Below are 25,285 nucleotides of genomic sequence, written 5' to 3' on the forward strand. Positions count from 1 at the left end.
AAGATGATATGACATCACAACATCCTTCAGAGATACCAAAACTATTTCTTCTCTTTACCCTGCTGGGGAGTGGGTTTGACATTCTGCCTTCTCTGGAAACATGAGGATTGGGCAATTTTATTTTCCTCTGAGAGAGAACAGTTTTTACTTGGATATAATGGTGGATGGTAGTACCATTCACTGAGAAATGTAAGGGAAAGAAGTGCTGCCAGAAGTGGTATCCTGAAATAAACCAAGTAAGAATGTACAGGGGCGGGTGGGAATGGATATCAGGTCATCCCAGCAGCTGTCCCATGTTCCTCTTATGTGCCATGTTCCAGGACAGTGACATATAGAGACCTTGTTTTCTTCCTTTCTTACTGCCTTTTCGTGTCTGTTTACATCCTTGAGACCATAGCTCAGGGGATACAATATAAATTGAGTCCTCTTCCATTTCTCTTCCTTTCTGTTATTGAATAGACTGCTGGGAACAGGCAAATGAGAAAGAGAAAGCATGGAAGATTACTCTGTAGTTTTGTAAATGTATTTTCCCCAGGGCTTTGGAAACCGCCAAAGCTGTCTGCCATATTGTATTAGGTCAGTGGAGTCTGGTAGTAGGCTACCCAGTTCCACAAATGCTTTAAGTAAATCCATGAAATGGCATCCACCTTAATAAATGTCATGTTTTTATTCAGTCTGATAAAGTTTTCTCAACATTTCAGTTTTTCAGTATAAATATGGCATTAAGTATTTTGCAGGGCTCCGGAAAATGTGAAAAGCACTACTTCTCATTCCCAGGTATTTTAAGTTCACTTGATACGATCAGCAGTTCATTCCACATGTGAAGTCTAATTGTGAATGTTTTTATGTTTTTATATGTGCATGTTTTGGGGGAGTGGTAACTGTCTCCTGTGTCATTAATGTGAATGCACTGAACTTATTATTAAACAAACTTCCCAAAATGAAAATTTGCTTCCTCTGAAGGGGCAAAATGAGATACCATTTGTGTTCTTGTTTAGGTTTTTCCCTTTTTCATTTCATTTAGATGGAGTTCTGCTTATTATGACTCTAAATTGTATCAGATTGTTTTTTAGTAAATTGCCACTGCTCAAATAGGCCCGCTCAAGACATTTATTGCCAATTAGGAACAGGATGTTTGAGATGTTTAGTGATGTTCTCCGGATGACCTGTTTTATGTTTTCTGTTTATTTTGTTTTATTTTTGTTTTATGATCATGTTGGCTTTTCCATTAAACTATAACTTTAATTGAGTTGGCTCAGTTAATAGAACATTGACCAGATCTCTTTCTCTAACTCCTAGCCCTCTCCTTATTCCACCCCTGCCCCCAATTCTCCTGTTGTGTTCCAGCCTCCGTCTGGAGTGAAGGGAATTTTTAGGCTTGTGACTTACAAATATATGTTTCTAAGACATAGGCACACATAGGACACCACAATCTAAATTGCTTGGCTAATGCTCCTTGGGCCTTTTAGGGATAAATCCCTGTGAAAAGTAAATTTAAACAGTAATGTCTATAGTGGGGGACATTTCTTAGTGAATAGCCACTGGTAAGGGCTGTGTCGATGTCTGCCTTACATGTGGCAGTATGATCTCTACATCTGTTTTGAAGTTCAGTTGTTGCTCAGACCACATGTGCGTTTCTTTAAGGGGCTGACATCCATCCCTCCCAGGATCCAGGCACTGTGAGCTGGTAAATATAACTGGCTTACTCTTTTTGACTTTGAGATTGTTATACTTTGTGTTAGTTTGACTGTTGTTTCTATCAGTTCTGGTTCTGTTTAGTACTGACAACATTGGAGTTTCTATAAATTAGTAGCATGGCAAAAGAACCAGGCATATTTAAACCCACAAATCTTGATTTCTAGGTCTTTTAAAAGCTTTGTGTTTTAAATAGAGTTTCACTCTATGGTAGACATAAACAGTACTTGTAAAAATTCTGGCAATTATAAGGCTTTTATACTTCACCTGGAACTAAAAAATAACCTCAGTCGAGGTACCCTATTAAGAATCAGAAAATCCAGTTTCATTCTGGCTCTGCTAGTGAGATCTTTTAAAACTTACATATTCTCATTTACATATCTTTAAAAAAGAATTACAAATATGATTCTACTTATATGAGGTATCTTAGTTAATTAAATTCATTGAAACAAAGTAAAGCAAGGGCCGTTGAAGAGGGAGACTGTTTAATGGTCACAGAGCTTCAGTTTTGGAAGAAGAAAAAGTTCGGGAGATCTGTTGCACAACATTGTAAATATATTTAACACTACTGAACTGTATTATAGGTAAAAATGGTTGTAATGTTAAATCTTATGTGTTTTTTATGACAATTTACATTTAAAAAAATTTTAAATGGATAGTGCTACTGTTAATTGAGTGCTCAGTATGTGCCTTGGTGGTATTACCTTATTAAATATTCACAGATCCATGCAGGTAGGTAATATTACCCTGTTTTATAGGTGAAAGAACTTAGAGGAGTAATTTATGAGCCAGTAAATGGCAAACCATTTTGGACCTATGTATGACTCCAAAATCACTCAAAATATATATTATCACCAGCTAAAGTTAAGCCAAGCTATCTCTAAGGCTTTTTAGCACTGGAATCTGTGATTCTATGATTCTGAGATTCTCCAGGTACCCCACAGAGACTCTTCAAGTGAAAAAAGAGTTTAAATGTTTATGTGTTTGGAGACTACCCATCTATCAGTTGTAGTAAATAAAAATTGCCATACTAGATTTAGTCTCTGGTATAGCAGCACCAACTGCTGTTTATGGGAGGCCAAAGTGTTATTCAAATGTTACTAAGTGAAGGTGTTAATAGTGATTACTTCTGTGGAAAAGCTTGGTAAAGACTGATAAGGGCCTTCACATATTCATTATAATTTTTTCTGCTTTTTGAGTTTTTCATAACAAGTATAACTTCTGTTTGGGGTTGAATTGTGCTGAAATTCATATGTTAAAGTCCTAAACCCTAGTATCTTAGTATATTGACCTTCTTTGTAAATGGGATTATTGCACACGTAATTAGTTAAGATGAGGTCACCTGGAGTAGATTAGGTCTGTAATTCAAAATGACTGGTGTCCTTATAAAAAGGGAAAATTTGGCCTGAGACATGCACACAGGGACAACATTATGTGAAAGTGAAGTCAGAGATCTAGTGATATTTCTACAAGCCAAAGAATGCCAAAGATAGCCAGGGACCCACCAGAAGCCAGAGAGAGGCATAGAACAAATATTTTTCACATCCTCAGAAGGAACCAACCCTGATGACACCTTGATTTCATACCTTTAGCATCTAGAACTGTGAGACAATAAATATCTGTGGTTTAAGCCACTCAGTTCGTGGTACTTTATTACAGCTGCCCTAGCACTTTAATACAACTTTTAAAATGAAAAAGAAAAAATATGGGGTGAAAAAGTGAGTTGATGGTTCTTAGGATTTTATCCCAAGCAATATTCAAATTAAGAAAGGATCTTTATACATGATACTCACTATTATAATTTTTATAATTGGAAAGAATGGGAAGCAACCCAAATGGTTAGGCATTAGCAACTAACCAAATTATATATGTCATTTTGTATAGCCTGTGAAATAATGTGAAAAATGTGTGTAACATAAATAAAAAGTTGGATGTGAAATTGTTTATACAAAATGATAACTAACAGCTGTGCAAAATATATATGCATTGGCTAAGATTGGAAGAGAACACAGAAAAAAGCTTTGTTAGGATAGTGGGATAGATTTGGTAGATTTTTCTTTTTGATTTTTCTTTTAATTTGTTGACTTTATTACATAGAATTATGATAATGTATTATCGTGATTGTAATATCTTTTAAAAATCAACTTTATGGAGGCAAATTTTACATTTAATAAAATGTACCCTTTAAAGTGTACAATTTGATAGTTTTGACAAATGTATACCTCCTTGTATCCTCCGCTGTAATCAAGAACTAAAACATTTCAAACACAAGGGAAAAGAAACAATGGAGATACAGAGAAAACAAAAGATAAAATAGTTATAGTAAATCTTCATGTATCAATAATCACTCTGAACCATGAAGATTGGAAAACCTAAATAGACCTGTCACTAGTCATGAAATTGAAACAGTAATCAAAAACCTCCCAAAAAACAAAGTCTGGGACGAGATCGCTTCACTGGTGAATTACCCCAAACACTCAATACAATTAATACCCATTTTTCTCAAACTCTTCCAAAAAATTGAAGAAGATGGAATACTTCTTAATTTATTTTATAAAGCTGACATTATTACCCTGATTCCAAAACTTGGCAAGGACAATGCAAAAAAAGAAAATTACAAGCCAATATCTCTGATGAACATAGATGTAAAAATCCTAAACAAAATACTAGTAAATTGAATGCAATACATTAAAAAGATAATACTTCACCATCAATGGGGTTCATTCCAGAGATGCAAGAATGGTTCAGTGTCTACAAATCAATCAATGTGATATACCAATTAACAAAGTAAAACAGAAATTATATGGTCATATCAGTAGATGCAGAAAAAGCATTTGACAAGATACAACATCCATTTATGATTAAAACACTTAATAAAATGGGTACAGAAGGAAAGAACCTCAACATAATAAAGGCCATTTATGACAGACCCTCAGCTAGTATCTTAATGGTGAAAAACAAAGTTTTTCCTCTCAGATCAGGAACAAGATGAGGATGCCCACTATCACCACTGTTATTCAACATCATATTGGAAGTCTTAGACAGAGGAGTCAGGCCAGAAAAAGAAATAAAAAGCATCCACATTGTGAATGAAGAAGTAAAACTGTCATTATTTGCAGATGACATTATTTTGTATATAGAAAACCCTAAAGATTCCACCAAGAGACTATTAGAAACAACAAACAAATACAGTAAAGTTGCAGGATACAAAATCAATGTACAAAAATCTGCTGCATTACTATATGCCAACAACAAAATATCAAAGAGAATTGAAGAAAAAAATCTCATTTACAAATGCAGTAAAAAGGATAAAACACCCAGGAACAAACAACATAGGAGGTGAATGACTTGTACACTGAAAAGTACAAGACATTGCTGAAAAAAATTGAACAAGACAGAAAGAAGAGGAAAGATATTTCGTGTTCATGGATTAGAAGAATTAACATTGTTAAAATATTATCTAGAGTGATATATACATTTAGTATAACCCCCATCAAAATCCCAATGGCATTTTTCACAGAAGTAGAACAAAAAATCCTCAAGTTTGTATGGAACCACGAAAGACCCAAATAGTCAAAGCAATCCTAAGAAAAAAGAACAAAGCCGTGGACATCACACTCCTTGACTTCAAACTGTACTACAGCAATCAAAACAGTATGATACTGACAGCAAAACACACACACAAACTGAAGGAACAGAGTTGAGAACCCAGAGATAAACTCATAAGTATACGTGTATATATGTATGTTTGTGCGTATTTATATATGCATACAACTAATTTTTGACAAAAGAGCCAAAATTGTCTGTCTCTTCAATAAATGGTGCTGGGAAGACTAGAAAGTCAAGTACAAAAGAATGAAAGTAGATTGCTCTCTGACACCATACACAAAAGTTAACACAAAATGCATCAGACTTGAATATAAGACTTGAAACAGTAAGACACATAGAAGAAAACATAGGCACTAAACTTATAGATCTTAGTTTCAGAGAGATCTTTGTGAACTTGACCCCAGATGCAAGGGAAGTAAAAACAAAAATAAATGAATGGGACTATATCAAATCAAGCTTCTGCATAGCAAAAGAAACCATCAACAAAACTAAAAGGCAACCAACAAATGGGAGAAGATATTTACAAATGATACTACTGATAAGGGGCTAATATATATATATAGAAATATATAGAAAACTCATACAACTCAACAACAAAAAAGAAACAATCCAATTTAAAAAATGGGCAGAGGACCTAAACAGATATTTTTCCAGGTAAGATATACAGATGGCCAACAGATATATGGAAAAATGCTCAAAATCACTAGCTATAATGAAAATGCAAATAGAACCCAATGAGATATACCACCTTACATCCATTAGAACAGTTATCAATATAAGAAATAACAAGTGTTAGAAACAATGTGTAGAAAGGGAACCCTTGTACACTGCTGGTGGAAATATAAATTAATGTAGCCACTATGGAAAACAGTATGGAGGTTTCTCAAAAAAATTAAAAACAGAGCTACCATATGAACCAGCAATCCTCCTTCTGGGTGTCTACCTGAAGAATTAGAAAACATTCATTTTTGAAGATACATGTATTCGTGTTCATTGCAGCATTATTTCCAACAGTCATGGAAACATCTCACATGTTCTTTGACGGATGACTGGATAAAGGCATGGAACCTGTATACAATGGCATACTACTTAGCCATAAAAATGATGAAATATTGCCATTTGTGATAACACGTATGGATCTTGAGAGTATTATGCTAAGTGAAATAAATTAGACAAAAGACAAGAATCATGATTTCACTCATATGTATGGGATGTAAAACAAATGAGCAAACAAAACTCATGAATACAGACAACAGAATGGTGGTAATGAAAAAGTTTGTAAAGAGTGTCAAATACAAGATGATGAAGGTAGACTAGAATTTGGGTGGTGAGCAAACAATAGAGTATACAGTTGTTGTATTATAACATTGTACACCTGAAATTTATATAATGTTATTAACCAATGTAACCCCAAGAAATTTAAAAGAAATAAAGCTTTTGTCATCACAATAAGTTCTCTATTGCCCTTTGAAAGTCAATCATTCTCTCAGCCCTGGCCTTAGTTAACTTCTGTTCTGTGTTCTGTCACTATAGATTACTCTTTTCTTTTCTATAATTCATGTAAGCAGAGTAATATAGTACATACTCTTGCCTGGTTTCTTTCATTAAGTATAATGTTTTTGAGATTTATCTATGTTGTAGCTCATCTTAGTAGTTGATTCCTTTTTATTGTTGAGGAATATTTCCATGTTCAGTATGCCAATTTGTTTATTCATTTATCCATTGATAGCAGTTTAGATTGCTTCTAATTTTGGGCTATTAATAAGTTGCTGTGAACATATTTGTACAAATTTTGTTTAATCATACATTTTCGTTTCTCTTGGATGCTTAGGATTGGATTGCTGGATTGTATGATAAGAAACTGCCTCACACAATGCAATATATATATGCCTTACTGTTAAATTGTACACCTGAAACTTACTGGATTTTGTTAACCAATGTCACCATAACAAAAATTAATTAAAAAAAAAAAATAAAGAAACTGCTAAGTGGTTTACATCATCACCAGCAGTGTATGAGACTTCTAGTAGCTCCACGTGTTTACCAACACAGAGTATTGTTAGACTTTTTGTGTTTTAGTCGTTCTCGTGTGTATACTGATTTTTTTGTGTGTGGTTTTATGACGAATTTCTCAGATGATTCGATGTTAGAGCATCTTTTATGTTTTCTTTTGAGAAATGTCTATTCAAATGTTTTGCCCATTTAAAAAATTGCCTTTTTATTGAAGTATAAGACTACTTTTTAAATATTCCAGATACTGTTCCTTTGCGAGATATACATAGATTTAAATAAAGTATTCATTCCATTTGTGGCTTGCCTTTTCATTTTCTTATAGTATATTTCAAAGTATGTAAGGTATAAATTTTAATGAAATCTTTGTCAATTTTTTTCTTTTATGATTTAAACTTTTTGTGTCCTAGAAAATTTTTGCCTGTACCAAGTTTGCAAAGAGTTTCTTCTATGTTTTCTTCCAAAAGTTTTGTAGTGTTAGCTTTTAGATATATGATCTATTTGGAATTTGTTTATATGGTTGTGAGGTTAAGGGTAGAGGTTTGTTTTTTTCTAATCCCTGCAATAAGAGATTGACGTCACTACTATAAGATTTGTTGTAGGCCCCCAAATGCCCTCAGTTAATTGGTAAATTACATTTTAATTGTAATTACAAGATTATTTGTGGTGTAGACCTAGGGTTTCTTCAGTAGAGCTGATGCTCTTTACTCTTTGTACACTATGGTGATATACAGGAAATGTAGATGTCATATGCTTTATCTTCTGATTGTCATTTAAGATAAGGTTTCATACTACAGGAAAACTAAGATATGAAGTTCAGCTTTTGGTTACATTTATTACCACACTGGACTACAGGCTTTTATTGCATATAACTGAAGGAACGAAGATTATCATACCATAATGTTTTGATTACTGCAAGTTATAGTTAGTTTTTGAAATCAGGAAGTGTGAGACCTCTAACTTTGCTCTTTGTTTTCAGGATTGTGTTGGCTATTTGGAGGCCTTTGAGATTCAATTTGAAATTTAGGGTAGATTTTATGTTATCACAGAATATACCACTGTGATTTTGATAGGGATTGCGTTGGATTTGTAGATTGCTTTGGGTAGTATTGACAATAGTATTAAGTCTTCCAATCCATGATTATGGGATGTGTTTTCATTTATTGGTGTCTTCCTTAATTTCTTTCAGTACCGTATTGTCGTTTTTAGTTTATAACTCTTTCCTCTCTTTGGCTAAATTTATGTCCAAGTATTTTTATTCTTTTTGATGCTATTTTAAATAGAATTGTTTTCTCATTTTGGGGGACAATCATTTTTATATAGAAACAGTTAACTTGTGTGTTGATTTTGTATACTGCAGCTTTGCTGAAATCATTTATTAGTTCTAACACTTTTTTGTGTGAGAAGTCATTAGGTTTTTTACATGTAAAGTCATGTCATCTGTGATCAAAGCTAATTTTACTCCTTCCTTTCAAGGTTGGATGCCTTTTTTTTTCTCTCTTCTACCTAACAGCTCGGGCTAGAACTTTCAGTACTTTGTTGGATAGAAGTAGTAAAAGAGGTCATCCCTGCCTTGTTCCTGATATTAGAGGGAAAACTTTAGTTTTTTGTCATCAGGTATGATATTAGCTGTGGACCTTTCACATATGGCCTTTATTATATAGTTGTTTCCTTATATTCCTAGTTTGTTGAGTGCTTTTTTTTTTTATCATGAAAGGATGTTGAATTTTGTCAAATAGTTTTTCTGTATCAATTCACATGATCATGTGTTTTTTTCTTCATTTTGTTAATATAGTTTATTTTGCTGATTGAGTTTTGTATGATGAATCATCTTTGCATTTGAGGAATAAATCCTACTTAGTCATGGTGTTTAACCCTTTTAATGTGTTATTGAATTTGGTTTGTTAGGAATTTTTTTTTTTGAAGATTTTTACATCAATATTCATCAGAGATGTTAGTTTATAGTTTTTTTAAATAGTGCCTTTATCTAGATTTGGTATCAGGATAATACTGGTCCTCATAGAATGATTTAGTAAGTGTTCTCTTCAATTTTTTGGAAGTGATTGAGAAGGATTGGTGTTAATCCTTCTTTAAATATTTGGTAGAATTCTCCAGTGAAATCATCTAGTCCTGGGCTTTTCTTGTTGGTAGATATTTGATTGCTTATTCGGAATATCTCCTTACTAGTTATTGGTCTATTTAGATTTTTAAATTTCTTCATGATTCAGTCTTGGTAGGTTGTGTTTTTTTAAGAATTTGTTCATTTCATCTGCATCATCCAATTTGTTATTATACAGTTGTTTGTGGTCCTTTCTTATAACTCCTGTTTCATTTCTGATTGTGATATATGAGTCTTATCTCTTTTTTTCTTATTCAATTAAGGCAACAGTTTATCATTTTTTACCCTTTGTTCTCTTCAAAGAACTAACTCTAGGTTACGTTGATTTTTGTCTATTTTTCTATTCTCTATTTTGTTTATCTCTCCTATAATGTTTATTATTTCTTTCTGGTAACTTTGAATTAGTTTGTTCTTTTCTAGTTTCTTAAGATTTAAAGTTAGGTTGCTAAGATCTTTCTTAACAATATTCCTCTTATCACTTCTTTTCTTGCATCTCATAAGTTTTCATGTTTTGTTTTCATTTTCATTTCTCTCAAGATATTTTCTAATTTCCCTTGAGATTTCTTTGAACTTTTAGTTGAGTGTGTTTAATTTCCACATATTGTGGATTTTCCAGTTTTTCTCTTACTGTTGATTTTTAGTTTCATTACATTATGATTGGAAAAAAATATATTTTGTGACTTAAGGCTTTTAAAATTTATTAAGGCTTGTCTTCTAGCATAATGTATGGGTTATTCTGGAGAATGTTCCATGTGAATTTGAAAAAAATGTGTTTTCTTCTATTGTCTGATGGAATGTTCTGTATATGTCTCTTCGGTGCCATTAGTGGATAATGTTTTTCAGGTCTTCTGTTTCCATAATGATTTTATGTTTGTTATTCTGTCCATTATTGAAACTGAGATGTTGGAATATCCTACTATTATTGTAGAGCTGTCTATTTCACCCTTTAATTCTGTCAGTGTTAGCTTGTTTCATGTATCCAGAAGCTCTAATGTTTGATGCTTATATTTTTACAATTGCTGTCTTTTTGGTGAATTGTCCCTTTTATTATTACATAATGTCCTTCTTTGTCTCTTGTACCAGTTTTTGATTTAAAATTTATGTTGTCTAATGTGGTATTACCACCTCTGCTTTTTTTTGCTTATTGTTTGCATGAAAAATCTTTCTCCATCCCTTTACTTTAAACTTGTACCTGTCCTTAAATCTAAAGAGAGTCCCTTGCAGACAGCATATAGTTGAATCCTATTTGTTTTTACCTATTGTAATAATCTACGTCTTTTGATTAGGGAGTTTAATCTATTTACATTTATAGTAATTACTCATAGAGAAGGACCGTATTGTATTGCCATTATGTTTTTTTGTTTTATTTTTTATTTATTGTTTCATTAAATTTATTGGGGTAACATTGGTTAATACAATTATATAATTTTCAGGTGTACATTATAATTTGACATCTATATATTCTATTGTGTGTTTACCACCCAAAGTCCAGTTTCCTTCAGCTACCATATATTTGATCCCCTTTACCCACTTCACCCTCCCCCTACCTCCCTATATCTGACCCCCTTTAACCATCTACATATCCCCTTAGTATCCCCCACCACCTACCCTCTGGTAACCACTAGTCTATAGTCCATGAGTGTCTGTTTGTTTGTCCTGTTCATCTGTTGCTTTTAGGTTTATATCCCACATATGAGTGATATCATTTGATTTTCAACTTTTTCTGTCTGGCTTCTTTCGCTTAGCATGATTATCTTGAGGTCCATCCATGTCGTTGCAAATGGCAGTATTTCATCTCTTCTTATGGCTGAGTAACAATATTCCATTGTATATATGTAGCACAGCTTCTTTATCCAGTCATCTATCGTAGGATACTTCAGTTGCTTCTGTGTCCTGGCCACTGTGAATAAGGCTACTATGAACATTGGTGTTCATAGTTTTCTTAGTTTTTTGAGGAGTATCCATACTGTTTTCCATGGTGACTGTACCAATTTGCAGTCCCACCAGCAGTGTGTGAGGAGTCCTTTTTCTCTGCATCTTTCCTCTCCAACATTTGTTATTACTTGTCTTGTTAATTATAGCTATTCTAACAGGTGTGAGATGGTATCTCATTGTGGTTTTGATTTGCATTTCCCTAATAGCTAGCGATGTTGAGTATCTTCTCATATATTTCTTGGCCATTTGTATGTCCTTTAGGGAGAAGTTCAGATCCTCTGCTCATTTTTTGATTGGATCATTTGCTTTTTTTGTTGTTAACGAGTCATATGAGTTCTTTGTATATTTTGGATATTAGGCTTTTATTGGAGGTGTTGGTTGCAAATGTATTTTCCCACTCAGACGGTTGTCTCTTTACCTTGTTGATGATTTCTTTTGCTGAGCAGAAGCTTTTTAGTTTGATGTAGTCTCATTCATTTATTTTTGCTTTTACTTCCCTTGCCTTTGAGGTCAAATTCATAAAATCCTCTTTAAGTCCAAGGTCCTTGAATTTAGTTCCTATGTGTTCTTCTATGCATTTTATTGTTTCAGATCTTATATTTAGGTCCTTAATCCATTTTGATTAATTTTGGTGTGTGGTGATAGACAACAGTCTAGTTTCATTGTTTTGCAAATGGCTTTCCAGTTTTCCCAGCACCATTTACTGAAGAGGCTTTCCTTTCTCCACTGTATGTTTTGGCTTTTTTGTCAAAAATTATTTGCCCCTATAAATATGGGTTTACTTTTGCACTCTCGATTCTGTTCCACTGGTTTGTGTGTGTGTTTTGCTGCCAATACCATGTCGTTTTGATTATTGTCGCTTTGTAATATAATTTGAAGTTGGGCAGAGTGATGCCTCTTTTTTTTTCTTAGGATGGCTTTGGCAATTTGGAGTCTTTCGTGCGTCCATATATATCTGATGATTTTTTTATTCTATTTCTTTAAAAATGCCGGTGGGATTTTGATGGGGATTGCATTAAATCTGTATAATGCTTTATGTAATAAGGTCATTTTAACTATGTTGATTCTTCCAATCCAAAAACATGGACTATCTCCATTATGGTTTTGTTTTTTGTGCGTCATACAGTTTTTGTCCCTTTTTTTGGTCTCTTACTTTCTCCTTTGCATTTAGTTGATTTCTTTTTTGTAATGACATATTTTGATTCCCTTCTCATTTCCATTTGTGTAGATTCTATAGATATTTTCTTCATGGAGTCTATTTTAGACTGATAAACTGAATTTAACTGAAATCAACTTTACTTCAATCACATAAAAAAGTTCTTTATAGCTCTGCTGCTCCACTTTATGTTATAGATGTCACAAATAACATGTTTATATTATATACTTAGTAACTTAGATTTACACTTTTTATGCTTTGGTCTTTTAAATTTAGTACAATAATTAAAACGAATTTATGTACCTCGGATACAATAATAGAAGATTCTATTTTTTTACTGGAGAATGTCATATTTTCATATGGCTTTGTGTTTCTGTCCAGTAGTCTTTCAGTTCAACTTGAAGGACTCCCTCTATTTCTTGTAGGTCATAAATTTCCTCAGCTTTTATTTATCTGGGACGTCTTAATTTCTCTTTCATTTTTGAAGAATGTATTTGCCAAATACAGTAATCTTGGTTGGTAGTTTTTTCTTCATCACTCTTTTTTGTTTTTTGGGGTTTTTTTTTTTTAGGGATATTTTATTTATTTATTTTCTTTTTTAGGTGTGGCAACCCTTGGTTGACCTCACAGATTGCAAGGACCTTATCAGCTTACAATCCCTAATTTTTTCATTTTTGTACACCTACAGCACCTGGTCTTCCTAGGTGGTCTCCCATCCAAGTACTAACCAGGCCTGACCCTGCTTAGCTTCCGAGATCAGACGGGATTGGGCTTGTTCAGGGTAGCATGGCTATAGACTTCTTCATCACTCTGAATGTATCATCCATCCCTTTGTGGCCTGTAATGTTCTGCTGAGTAATCCGCTGATAATTTTATGGTAGCTTTCTTATTTGTGACAAGTTGCTTTTTTCTTACCGCTTTGAAGGGTTTCTCTTCTGTGTTTGACTTTTGACAGTTTGACTGTTATTAATCTCAGTGGGGACCACTTTTAGTTCATCCTAGTTGGAGTCCTTTGAGCTTCTTGCGTTTGGATGTCCAGTTCTTTCTTCAGACTTGGGAAGTTTTCAGCTGTTATTTCTTCAGATAAACTCTGTTACTTTCTCTCATTCTTCTTCTGGCAGTCCCATAACTCATATATTGGTGCGCTTTGTGGTATCTATAAGTCTCTTAGGCTTCCTTCTCTTATTATTATTTTTCTTTGTTCCTCTGACTCAGTAATTTCATATGAGCTCCCTTCGCTGCCCCCCAAACTCAGAGCTGCCATGTGGTCCCTGGATGTAGTGATTGCCTTCCTGAATGTGGCTTCATCAGATGGTATCTCTCAGGAGTATCCCAAGATTCTCAGTGGAACCAGTGGGCTTCTCCTGGGTGGCTACATCTGCTTCCCCCACTCTCAGCCCTGGCAGACAGCCCTACTAGTATAGGGATGGCTGCTCTGTAAGGGAGTCCTGATCTACCCCAGATGGATCCTCACTGCAGCACACTATATGAAGGATAGGTGCAGAGTTTACCTTGGCAAGCATGCCCTGGGTCATGTGGAGGCTGGAGAGCAGGTGAGGGAGGTAGTCTGTTTTATCACCCATCTTTAGTACCAGAGCAGTCTCACTCACCTAAGCCATAACCACAATATCATACTTCTGGAGTGATGGTCCCTGGTGCAGCTCATGAGCCGCATCCATGTCCTACCCCTCTCCTACAGTGACTGCCTCCCCGCTTCCACCTGCTGTCAGGTGTCTGGCTCGGGTACCACCACCAGCCCCCAGGTGAGTTACTCCCAAACCTTACAATGTGCCAACATCCAGCTATGCTCTGATGAGTGTCATCATGTCTACCTGAGGAAGATCACAGCAAACCCACTGTGTGCTGGCACAAAAGAAGATGGCAAGGACTCCTGTGGGGCCGACTTTGATGGCCCACCCACTGTGATGGAATGCTTTGTGGCATCTTCTCCTGTAGAGACTTCTCATTTGGGCAGCCCAAACACCCTGGTGTTTATACCTGAGTCTCAATATGTTTTGTGGATCTGAGAAACAATCTGAAAACAAAACCCAGGAGCAGAAATGGAGAAGAGCCCACAGTAAAAGTTGGGTTGACTTACCTGCCTCCTTCCTCCTATCATGCCCTCCATACTCAGTTTACCATTCTCTGCCCTTCTCAGAGTGTGCCACTGGAACCAGTGACCTATGTTCTCAAAATATCCCATCCCAGCTGACATTCTGTGTTTCAAAAGCACTCAGTCATGGCTAGCACTATAGTCTCCCAGATGTTATGTACCTGAAACATCCCAGTCCCCTAAATATCCCAACCCAGACATATCCCAGGTCTCTTGTTTCACCATAAACCCAGATCACCATCTAAATGTTTTACCTAAATACCTCCACTCATTCCAATAATTATCTATGTCCTGCGATCGGACCATCCTTGATGACATCTGGTCCTATACTCCTTCAGATATTTATTCATTGCCAATGTTCTAGGTCTTTCTGTGCTTTGTACACAAGGAGGTTCTACACTCCAATGACATTTTATTCTGAAAGTATTCTCTTGTGCCCATAATATTCTGCCCTGACAACATTCTATGCCCTTCTGAATAACTCATTACAGCTATCATTGGATCTTTATCTCTGAATCCCCATGCCCACTATAGGTCAACAGCACTCTAGAGTCTAAAGAGTAATGGGGTTCAGTATTTAAAGAAGATCTCGTTGCCTGGACTCTATTCTCTTGTTCAGCAAATATTCTGTCTCTATGAACACCCTTGTTCAGTGCCCCTTGCTGTTACATCTTTGCGCGTGACCCCAGAACATGGTGGTGAAATGCTCAAGCTCTGTTTTGAACAAGTTATGAAACTGCCTCTCTTTTCTCCTCTGTAAAACAGGGCACATAATTTTTCCTGATAGCATTGTTATTAAGATAAATGTTGAATGCTTACTGCTGTTATTTTCATGGTTCTCTATAAAATACCTTAGGATGTTGCATTTACTTATTTTTCTTGGCAAACATTTATTCAGGGCTATCATGTGCAGGTGCTCTCCTGGACATTGGTAAATACAATTTTGTTTATTCAACAAATATTGGTACCTATCATGAGCCTAGGCACTACTGTAGGCACAGATGATAATGAATTAAACAGACAAAAACTAAAAAAAAAAGTTGTTTTATATCTTTGTCTAGTAAGTTCAAAGTGTGTGTTTTCCTAGGGTAGGTTTGGAAATTTATATTGTTCTATTTAATTAGTCATATTTCCCTTTTTCTTTGTCTGCTTTATTATGTTTGTTGAAAATTTGTCATTTGAAAACCACCATCTCAGTCTTTACAGATTTCCTCTGTGTAGGGGAATACCTTTACCAGTTAACCTGTCATGAAGGCTTAAGGTCTTCTTGAGCCTTTTCTGAGTACATTTTTCCTGGGTCCGTACATTTACTTTTTCCCAATTTGTCAGTCTACATAGCTCTTTTAAGATGTCTTAATTTCATTGTGAGTCTCACTCTTACTTTTTCACTCTTGAAGTTTCTATTCCTTTTTTTTTCTGTCTGTAATTCTATCTGTAGGCATCTGTAGGTCTTCAGTTCCCTGTAGTTTTCACATACCATAGCACTCTCTACTACCTTTTGTGGTTTCCAACCTGAAATCCAGGCTGTGCCACCATTTGCAACTGAGCTCTAAGTCAGGCAATATAGAAATCAGTTCCTGGGGCAGCCCACAGACATGCCAGAATATTGCAGATAAGTTTCACTTTTTTCCTACTGTCAAGGAGGAGGGTGCTAGAAATTGGGCCACTTCCTTCGAGCTTCACCAGGGAGAGGTTGGTGGGGCAAGTGCAAGCAACAATGCCATGAAATTTCCTACTGTTTTGAGTGTGACTCTTTCTTGATTGGATATTTGCTTAGTTGCTGCAGATCCGTGACTGCTTTTCAGAGCTACCACAAAGCTGTTTTAGTTAGCCTGTAGTTCTTGATATTAACATGGTGGGGAGGATGAGGGTCTGGAACTTAGTAGTCTGTCATTTTGCTGACATTACTCTATCAAATATTGAATATTTTAAAATTCTATTTATGCATCTTTGGAGATGATCATATGATTTTTCTTTCCTAATGCTAGTATAGCAAATTACATTTATTGATTTTTAGATTGTTAATTTCACCAGTAATTATTGGGATAAACCTCAGTTAGTGATATAATGTTCTCTTTTTTATGTATTGCTGCTTTCTACTTGTTAAAATTGTGTTAAGGAATTTTGCATCTACATTCATGAGAAATATTGATTTGGAGTTTTTTATATTGTCTGTTGGTTTTGATATCAGAGTAATTCAGCTTTATTTTCTAATTATATGTAAGAATAATATTTTTTTAAATGATTCGTATCACTAATGAAACTATCTGATTCTGAAATTTTTTTTGTGGGAAGTTTTAAAATTATGGGTTCATTTTCTTTATTAGGTAAATTTTATAAAGATTCTTCTTGAATCAATTTTTGTAAGTTTTGTCTTTCAAGAAATTTATCCATTCCATCTTTATTGACATAATATTTCTTTGTAATGCTTTTAGTATCTGTAGGATATGTAGTGAGGTCCTTATTTTCATTTCTGACTTTAAAACTTGTATCTTCCATTTTTTTCCCCATGAACATAGCTTGAGTTTAACAAATTTACAAATTTCTTTTTTTTTTCCTAAAACTGGGTTTTGGCCTCATTGATTTTTCTCTCTTGTTTGTGCATTTTTCTATTTATTTTATTTCTCTTCTTACATTTATTATTTATTTTCTTTCACTTACTTCGAATTTAATTGGATTTTTTCCCTTAGCTCTTAAGTTGGAACTTAAATACTTGACCTGAGACCTTTCTTCACTTTTAACATAAAGCTTAAAGCTGTAAATTTTCCCCTAATCACTGCTTTGGTTGCTTCTCCTGAATTTTGATATATATATATATTTTTTTTTCATTTTAATTATCTTCAAAGTATTTCCTAATTTTCCCTTGTCACTTTTTCTTTGACTCCTTGGTTATTTAGACATGTGTTGTTAAATATCCAAATATTTGAATATTTTTCAGATATCTTTCTGTTAGTGATGTATCATTTAATTCTGTTGTGTCTGAGGAAATATATGTACTATTTCAGTTCTGTTCAATTTTCTGAGACATGTTTTATAGCTGTGATTTTGGTCTGTCTTGGTAACTGTTTTATGTAAACTTGAAAATAACACTGGATGGGGTAATCTCTAGATATCAGTTGGGCCATCATGGTGGTTGGTATGTGTTGAAGACTGTGAAGGGTCTGAGGTTGTTTCCTTCTTAAAAACAAGTTATTATGCCGTTGTTTTATGCCTGCTGGGAGAAAACATAGAATTCCTTAGTCAAAGACAGAGGACTTTATTACTCACAGCACAACAAATTTTGATTTTTGTGTCTATTCACTTTATCTCTCATGTCTCATTGGAGAAATGCAGAGAGTCCTAGATAAATACTGGTTATACATGGGTTTGCGTCACAGCTGAAGTACCTTCCAGTTCAGATATCCTATAATAGACTGCAAATAAACTTCTTTTTTACCCTGGAGGGACACGTGTTATATTGAACAGTAAACCTGCCTTTTGCCTTCGATTGAGATCCTTATCTCTTTTCTGGAGCTGTTTGCTCTACAGATATTCTTGAAAAGATATTCTTTCACAAAGGCAGTCAGTATCTCTGCTCACAAAATGTTCAGAAATGCAAGAGATTCATGGAGAATTGACTCCCAATAATCATGTTGTTCAAGTCTTCTATAGCCTTACTGATTTTCTGTTCATCAGTTACTAACAAATATGTTAAAGTCTCTAATTATAATTGTGAGTTACTGATTTCTATTTTCAATTCTATCATTTTTTGTTTCATTTATTTTGAAGCTTTGTTATTGGGCACAAACACATTTGGAATTGTTACATCTTTTTGATGAATCTCCTCTTTTATTATTAATGAAATGTATCTCTTTTTCCTGGAAATACTTTTTCTAAAATTTACTTTGTCTCATATTAAAAAGAAAAACAAAAAACACCCTAGCTTATTTTGATTGTTTGCATGTTATATTCTTTACCATCATTTTACTTTTAGTCTCTTTGTGTCCTTATATTTACAGTGGGTTTCTTGTAGGTAGCATATAGGTAGTTGGTTCTTGGTTTTTATCTATTCTGACAACTGCTGCCTTTTCATGGATTTCTACTTAATGTAATTATTGGTGTGCTGAATTAAAATTTTTAATACCAATTGCTATTGCTAAGTAAAAAGCCACCCCAAAATCAGTGGCATAAAACAATAATCATTTTAATGCTTTTTTTTTTTTATTCTGACCATCAGAAACTCAGAAAAAACATGTAGGGGATGGCTTTCTCTGCTCCTTGTTGTCAGAGGCCTCAGGTGGGAAAACTTGAATACTGGACTGAATGACTTGGGATTGAAATCATGTTGAGGATTTTTGTTGGCTGTCAGCTGGTACATCAACTGGGGCTATTAGCTGGAACCCATCTACACGTGTCCTCTGCGTGGGGCTTCTTGGTTTCCTCATAGCATGGTGGCTGGGTTTCAAGAGAATGTCTTCAAGAGAACCAGGCAGAAGCTACATACTCTTTATAACCTACTCTTGGAAATCACAGTGTCATTTTCGCTGTCCTCTTTTAGTAGGAACAGTCACAAACCCTCCCCCAGATTCAAGGGAAGAAGACAAACCCCACCTGTGAATGTGAAGACTTATCAAAGGTATTCAGAACCACGTTTTAAGACTGCTATATCTAGCTAGCATTTTGCTTTTTGTCGTTTTTTAAATTTGTTCTTTTTTTCCCCTATATTTCTAACTTGTTAAAAAATTAGTTTTATTTCATCTTCACTATTAGCTTAATAGCTATACCTTTTGATTTTATCTTATAGTGGTTGCTTTAGGACAGCATATCCAAGAAAAATATAATGGGAGCCAAATTGTGTGCCCCAAACATAAATTTAATTTTCCAGTAGCTACATTAAAAATTAAAAAGGGATAAAAGTAATTGTAAAAGTATTTTTATTTAACACAATAAAAAATAAAACCAAAATATTATTTTAATTCATAATCAATGTGAAAAATGAGAGTTTTATTCTTCTTCTCCATACTAAATCTTTAAAATTCAGTGTATAACTTATATTTACAGCAAACCTTAACTCAGACAAATGTTTCAAGTTCTCATTTTTCACATGTGGTTAGTGGTTACCGTATTGGGCAGCACAGCTCTAGAATTTATAATATTCATGTTTTGTATCATATAGGACTGTCTGTATTACTTAATAGTATAGTATATACTATATATGTGTAGTATTAGAACCTCACAGCAGTTTACATCCATTTTTCCTATCCCAGCTTTTTTATATTGTATATTTTACTTCAAAAATTTTTAGAAACCCATAATACATTATTTATTTTGCTTTAAGCAGTCTTGCTAAAACTAAAATTGAAAAATAGAGGAAGAAAATCTTTCATATTCATGCATATATTTGCCATTGCCAGCACTCTTTATATTTTTGTGTAGATGTACATTCCCATTTGATATCCTTTTCCTTCCTCTTGAAGAACTACTTTTAACATTGCTTGGAGTGTATGCCTGCTGTTGAGAACTCTCTCAGCTTTTGATTGTCTGAAAGAGGCTTCATTTCATCTTCATTTTTGAGTGACATTTTCACTGAGTATAGAATTCTATTTTGACAGGTTGTTTGTTCTTTGTATTTTAAAGATGTAATTTCATTGAATTCTGTCTCGTAGTTTCTGAGAAGACTGTTGTCATCTTTATCTTTTTTCATCTCTGTCTTTTCCATCCTGGCTGCTTTTAAGATTTCCTTTATCACAGATTTTTAGAAAATTGATTACAATATGTCATGGTGTGGTTTTCTCTGTGTTCATCCCAGTTGGGATTTTTTGAGTTTCTTGTATTTGCATTTATAGTTTTCTTCAAATTTGGGAAGAGTTAAGCCATCATTTCTTTAAACACTTTTGTCTCTGTCTTTCCCTTCTTTCTAGGACTCTAGTTACGTATATATGAACCTACTTGACATTTTCCCTCAAACCTCTGATGGTCTTGTCATATTTTCCCCTATCTTCTCTATCTGCTTCATTTTAGATAGTTTCAGTTGCTGTGTCTCTTACTTCGGTGAGATCTTTTGCAGTGTTGAATCTGCTTTAATTGCATTCAACATATTTTTCAGTTCAGATAGTGTATTCTTTATCTCCACAAATTCAATTTGGTTCTTTCTTAACTGTCCAGTTCTCTCCTTGTATTTCTTTAAATACATGCAATATATAATATCAGCTGTTTAAGGTCTTTATTTGCTATTTTAATCATCTGTCATTTTCAGCCTAATGCCAGATATTGTGAACTTTACAGTGTTGAATATTTTTACTATGTCGTCGTCTTTTTTGTTTAGTTTATCTTGGCAGGCAGTATATTCCTTGAAGATTAGGTCCACCCTTTCTACCTTTCCAGGGTTGTTTTTAAACTTCAGTGGAGCAGGTCTTCAGTAGCCTTTCTGCAGGGCTTCTTTTGTCCTACCACTGAGTCTACTCTGATTGCTGGAACACAAAATTGCAGTGTCTCCCAGTGTTTTATAATTTTCGAGAATTGTTTACCTTATTGTTTTCTAGCAGTTGTTCTTTGCCTTTGTGGAGTTTTACCCTGCATGTGCACAGATTATTATTCAACCAAAGACTCAAAACCCCCACGTTGATGTCTGGAGCTTTTTCTCTGTCTAGCTCCCTTTTCTGTCCTCAAATCCCAGCTGCCTTTGTCTTTCTGAACTCTAGTCTCCATCTCCTTACCTTAGTGAGATTTCTGTGCTCTGCTTGTGATGGCTCTCCCTGCTCCGTGGTTTGGAAGGCATCCAGTTAGAAAGCCAGGCTGATAATGGGACTCACTTTATTGTTTTTTCTACTTTTAGGGATCACAGTCTTGTGCTACCTATGGGTAGGTGTCTTAAAAAATTTGTCCAGTTCTCTAGTTTTTGGTAGCAGGGGAGTAAATGCAATAGCTTGCTAGGATTAGAAGTGCTGAAGACAATTGGAGTGCTTTAAAAACCTTTGAACAAATTAATAAGGGTTCAAAAATTTTCCAAGTCAATTTTATCGTTGAGCATTTATATTAATATGCTACTTGACCTCTGTATAATTAACATTTTCAGGTTACAAAGCTCCATCTGTCCTAATAGCATATAAATTGTAAGAGTTTACAGAATGTACATGAAATGTTTTAAGAGTCTTTGTTCTGTAATAATTGCTACTTGTTAAGGTTGTTAAATTTAAAGTATTGTTGTATCTACATCAAATCTAAAAGAATTATATCAGTTCAGGACTGAGTAGTTTGGAATGATTACATACAGGTACTCTCTAACACAACTGCCTGAATTCACATCCTGGGTCTACCACTTACTAAGTTGGTGTTACCTTGGACAAGTCACATAACTTCTCAGAATTACAGTTTCGTATCTGCAAAGGGAAAATAATTTTACACCTCTTAGGATTGTTGGAAGGCTTAAGTGATTATGTGTGAGGTGTATGAGAATGTTTTTGGATGTGTGTGTCAAGTTTTTAGAGCAGTACTTGACATAAAGAGCTCACTGTCAGTAGCATATTAATATATGTGGAAATCATATCAGGGAACTGAGTTTTTGATTTGATTAAGATTTATTCCTCTAAATCTTATATTTTTCTTACCATTTTAATTGACGCATCCCTTGTTTTTTATTCATGTATATCATTATGCAATTTAAAGAATCATAACAAACACTTATATGTACCATCCAGCATTAGCAATATTCTTTCTCTCATCTTGAATTTTCTTTTTATTGTTGTTTTTCTTTATAATACAATTGACTACATGTTGATTTAGTCATAAACAATATATAATTTAATTTGTCATGTTTTTTAAATTTCATGTAAATATAATGACATGTAGTCTGCTTGTTTGCTCAATTTTTTGTTTAGGTTTATCGGTGTTACATGTAGCTATAGAACATTTTTACTTCTGTGGAATATTTCATATTTCTAGGTTTTTGCTGTTATACACTGGATGATGGCTCTGAATATTTCTGTACACGTTTCCTAGTTACATGTGCTAGAGTTTCTCCTGGTATATGTCTAGAAACAGAAATTTCGGGTTGTAATCTTCAGTTGGCTGCCATCTGGAACAGGCCAGAGTGGAAGCGAGTTGCAGCAGTAGGCCAGGCAAGGTATTAAGGGGGCTTGAACTAGAATGGTTACCAGGTGATAGAGGAAAGCAAATGTATTTCAGATTTTGTTTGTAAATATAATCTGCAGGTGTTAATGTTGATGACATAGAAGCAGGGTGGCAGGATGAGGGAGAGGGCCATCAATAATAACTTCCATAACTTATTTATTTATTTTTAAATTATTTATTATTTATTTTTTTACTTTTTTTTTTTATGTTGACGTTGGTTAACAAAATCCAACAAGTTTCAGGTGTACACATTAACAGTAAGGCATATATATATTTACACTGTGTGTTCAGCTCCCATAGTTAGATTTCTTTCTGTCACCACGTATTTGACCCCTTTTACCTTGTTTACCTCCCCCTTCCTGCCCACTCTCTACCTTCTGGTAAACACTAGTCTATAGTCCATGTCCGTGAGTCTCTGTTTGTTTGTCCTCCCTCCTCTCTGGTGACCACTAGTCCATAGTCCATGTCCATGAGTGTCTGTTCGTCCTGTTCATTTGTTGCTTTTAGGTTTATATCCCACATATAAGTAATATCATTTGATTTTCAACTTTTTCTGTCTGGCTTCTTTCGCTTATTTAGCATGATTATCTTGAGGTCCATCCATGTCGTTGCAAATGGCAATATTTCGTCTCTTATGGCTGAGTAATATTCCATTGTATATATGAAGCACAGCTTTTTTATCCAGTCATCTATTGTAGGACACTTCGGTTGCTTTCATGTCCTGGCCACTGTGAATAATGCTACTATGAACATCGGTGCGCAAATACCTTTTCACATATGAGTTTTCAAGTCTTTGCGGGTAAATACCCAGTAGAGGGATTGCTGGATCATATGAGAGATCGATTCTTAGTTTTTTGAGGAACCTCCATACTGTTTTCCGTAGTGGCTGTACCAATTTGCAGTCCCACCAGCAATGCATGAGAGTTCCTATTTCTCCACATCCTCTCCAACATTTGTTATTACTTGTCCTGTTAATTATAACTATTCTAACAGGTGTGAGATGGTATCTCATTGTGGTTTTGATTTGGATTTCCCTAATAGCTGTGATGTTGAGCATCTTCTTATATATTTGGTGGCTATTTGTATGTCCTCTAGGGAGAAGTGTCTATTCAGATCCTCTGCCCATTTTTTGACTGGATCGTTTGTATTTTTATTGTTATTGAGTCATACGAGTTCTTTGTATATTTTGGATTTTAGGCCCTTATCAGAGGCATTGCTGCAAATTTATTTTTCCATTCAGATGATTGTCTCTACCTCGTCGACAATTTCTTTTGCTGTGCAGAAGCTTTTTAGTTTGATGTAGTCCCATTCATTTATTTTTGCTTTTACTTCCTTTGCCTTTGAGATCAAATTCATAAAATCCTCTTTAAGTCCAAGGTCCTTGAGTTTAGTTCCTGTTTTCTTCTATGCATTTTATTGTTTCAGGTCTTATATTCAGATCCTTAATCCATTTTGAGTTAATTTTGGTGTGTGGTGATAGACAACAGTCTAGTTTCATTGTTTTGCAGATGGCTTTCCAGTTTTCCCAGCACCATTTATTGAAGAGGCATTCCTTTCTCCACTTGGCTATATGTCAAAAATTATTTGCCCATTTAATATGAGTTTACTTCTGGACTCTCGATTCTGTTCCACTGGTCCATGTGTCTGTTTTGCTGCCAATACCATGCTGTTTTGATTACTGTTCTTTGTAGTATAATTTAAAGGCAGGCAGAGTGATGCCTCCAGCCTCGTTCTTTTTTATTAGGATGGCTTTGGCAGTTTGGGGTCTTTTGTACTTCTATACATCTGATGATTTTTTGTTCTATTTTTTTAAAAAATGCTGATGAGATTTTGACAGGGATTGCATTAAGTCTGTATAATGCTTTACATATTAAGGTCATTTTAACTATGCTGATTCTTCCAATCCAAGAATACGGAATATCTTCCCTTTTCTTAGTATCTTCTTTTAATTGAATCTTGTAGTTTTCATTATGTAGGTCCTTCACATGTTTTGTTAGATTTATTCCTAAGTATTTTATTCTTTTTGTTGCAATTGCAAAAGGAATTATTTTTTCCACTTCTTTTTTTGACACTTCATTAGTAGAGTATAGGAACGCTATGGAATTTTGAACGTTGATTTTGAGTCCAGAAACTACCATATTTGCTTATTGTTTCTAGTAGTGTTCTTATGAAGTCTTTAGGGTTTTTTATACAGAGAATCATGTCATCTGCAAATAGTGGCAGTTTGAGTTATTCGTTTCCTATTTGAATGCCTTTTATATCTTTTCCCTGATTGCACTTGCTAGGACCTCCAATGTTATATTGAACAAGAGTGGCGATAGTGGACAACCTTGGCTTGTTCCTGATCTTAGAGAGAAGGTTTTTAGTTTTTTACCATTAAGTATAATGTTGGCAGAGGGTTTGTCATATATGACCTTTATTATGTTAAGATACTTTCCTTCTATACCAATTTTGTGAAGTGTTTTCATCATAAATGGGTGCTATGTCTTGTCGAAGGCTTTTTCTGCATCTATTGATATGATCATATGATTTTTATTTT

The 25,285-nt window shown here is 34.5% G+C and overlaps 1 protein-coding gene and 2 pseudogenes across 9 annotated transcripts in view; 2 read left to right on the top strand and 1 right to left on the bottom strand.

The window, feature by feature from the left end:
* Positions 1-25,285, top strand: part of FANCC (Fanconi anemia complementation group C) — a 236,060-nt gene that overhangs the window by 106,244 nt on the left and 104,531 nt on the right. The window lies entirely within an intron of this gene.
* LOC112485408 lies at positions 13,204-13,322 on the bottom strand (annotated as a pseudogene).
* LOC102885361 lies at positions 13,787-14,771 on the top strand (annotated as a pseudogene).

Source organism: Pteropus alecto, unplaced genomic scaffold, assembly GCF_000325575.1.
Source record: "Pteropus alecto unplaced genomic scaffold, ASM32557v1 scaffold138, whole genome shotgun sequence".
NCBI lineage: Eukaryota > Metazoa > Chordata > Mammalia > Chiroptera > Pteropodidae > Pteropus > Pteropus alecto.